Below are 2,500 nucleotides of genomic sequence, written 5' to 3' on the forward strand. Positions count from 1 at the left end.
TCCTGGGTTTCCTCGGTCTCGATCTCCTGGGTTTCTCGGTCTCGATCTCCTGGGTTTTCCTCGGTCTCGATCTCGGGGTTTACCTCGGTCTCGAGTCTCCTGGGTTTCCTCGGTTCTCGATCTCCTGGGTTTCCTCTGTCTCGATTCCTGGGGTTTCTCGGTCTCGATCTCACTGGAGTTTCATCGGTCTCGTTCTCTCGGTTTCCTCGTTTCTCGATCTCCTGGGTTTCCTCGGTCTCGATCTCCTGGGTTTCCTCGGGTCTCGATCTCCTGGGTTTCCTCGGTCGCGATCTCCTGGGTTTCCTCGGTCTCGATCTCCGGGGTTTCCTCGGTTCTCGAATCTCTGGGTTTCCTCGTCTCGATCTCCTGGTCGTTTCCTCGGTCTCGATCTCTGGGATTCCTCGGTCTCGTTACCCTGGGTTTTCCTCGGTCTCGTCTCTGGGTTTCCTCGTGTCTCGATCTCCTGGGTTCTTGGTCGATTCTCTGGGGGTTTCTCGGTCTCGATCTTCCTGGGTTTCCTCGGTCTCGATCTCCTGGGTTTTCTCGGTTCTCGATCTCCTGGGTCTTCCTCGGTCTTCGATCTCCTAGGGTTTCCTCGGGTCTCGATCTCCTGGGGTTTCCTCGGTCCTCGATCTCTGGGTTTCCTCGGTTCTCGCATCCTCTGGGTTCCTCGAGTTCTCGATCTCTGGGTTTCCTCGGTCTCGATCTACTGGGTTTTCTCGGCTCTCGATCTCCTGGGTTTCTCCGGTCACGATCTCTGGGTTTCCTCGGTCCGATCTCCTGGGTTTCCTCCCCGGTCAGATCTCTGGGTTTCCTCGGGTCTGAATCTCTGGGTTCTCGGTCCGTCTCCTGGGGTTTCCTCGGTCTCGATCTCTGGGTTTCCTCGGTATCGATCTCCTGGGTTTCCTCGGTCTCGATCTCTGGGTTTCCTCGGTCGATCTTCCTGGGTTTCCTCGGTTTCGTTCTCCTCGGTTTCCCCGGTCTCGATCTCCTGGGTTTCTCGGTCTCGGATCTCTGGGGTTTCCTCGGTCTCGATTCTCCTGTGTTTCCTCGGTCTCGATTCTGGGTTTCCTCGGTCTCGATCTCCTGGGTTTCCTCGGTTTCTCGATCTCTGGAGTTTACTCGGTCTCGATCTCCTGGGTTTCTCGTCTCGATTTCTCTGGGTTTCCTCGGTCTCGATCTCCTGGGTTGACTCGGTCTCGATCTCTGGGTGTCCTGGTCTCGATCTCCTGGGTTTCCTCGGTCTCGATTTCCTGGGTTTCCTCACGCGTTCGATCTCTGGGTATCCTCTGTCTCGATTCTGGGTTTCTCGGTCTCGATCTCCTGGGTTTCCTCGGTCTCGATCTCTGGGTTTCTCGGTCTCGATCTCTGGGTTTACTCGGTCTCGATCTCCTCAGTTTCCTCGGGTCTCGATCTCCTGGTTGCCTCGGTCTCGATCACTGGGTTTCCTCGGTCTCGATCTCCTGGGTTTTCCTCGTCTCTATTCTGGGTTTCCTCGGTCTCGTCACCTGGGATTTCTCGGTCTAGATCCTCCTGGGTTCCTCGGTCTCGATCTCTGGGTCTTCCTCGGTTCCTCGATCTCCTGGGTTTCTCGGTTCGATCCCTGGGTTTCTCGGTCTCGGTCTCTGGGTTTCCTCGGTCTCGATCTCAGGGTTATTCCTCGCTCGATCTCTGGGTTTCCTCGGTCTTCGATCACTGGGTTTCTCGGTCTCGATCTCCTGGGTTTCCTCGTCTCTCGATCTTGGATTGCCTGGTCTCGAATCTCCTGGATTGCCATGGTCGCGACATCTCCTGATAGCATGGGTCTCGATCTCTTGGATTGCCTGGGTCTCGAACTCCTGGGATGCCTCGGTCTCGATTCTGGATTGCCTGCGGTCTCGATCTACTGGATTGTGGGTCTCGATCTCCTGGGATTGGCTGGGTCTGATCTCCCGGGTTCTTGTTTTCGAACGCATCTACTCAACATGAAATGTCATTTTATATTCTATGTTTGTCATATGGGCAAGCAGTCGACCTTCATGTCTGTTACCTGCCTCTACCTTGCCATCTCTCTGCAACAGAATAGGTTATCAGCAAGATTCTTTGCAAAGTTAGTAGCATTGGAGAGTTTGACCAACTAGATCGAACTCAAATACTTTGCTCATTTGGAGGAACTCTCGACGGATGCTATAATATGCGGCCCAGATAGTTGTTAGCTCTTGAGTGAACAATCGAATGGGCTATTGGGGATCTGTTTGATCTCCATTACAAGGATGGAGCAATGGTATGTTGCTTGAAGGTCTCCATTTTTCTTTGAGTCGACGTTACGGTATTGTAAAAACGCGGGCGTCAAAATCTTATGGGTCAATGCCTTTGCATAACATTCCCCTAGACATAAAAATATCACTAGCAAGATTTCTCATGCTTAATTCAATGTCAATTATACGAGAAGAAAACTATATAAAATATAATAAAGAGTTCAATGATGCAACTAGTTAGTATATGTATGCCTATATTATAT

The sequence above is a fragment of the Penaeus japonicus genome, unplaced genomic scaffold (assembly GCF_977035675.1).
Source record: "Penaeus japonicus unplaced genomic scaffold, GWHDUDI00000001_assembly GWHDUDI00000026, whole genome shotgun sequence".
In the NCBI taxonomy this organism is placed as follows: Eukaryota; Metazoa; Arthropoda; class Malacostraca; order Decapoda; family Penaeidae; genus Penaeus; species Penaeus japonicus.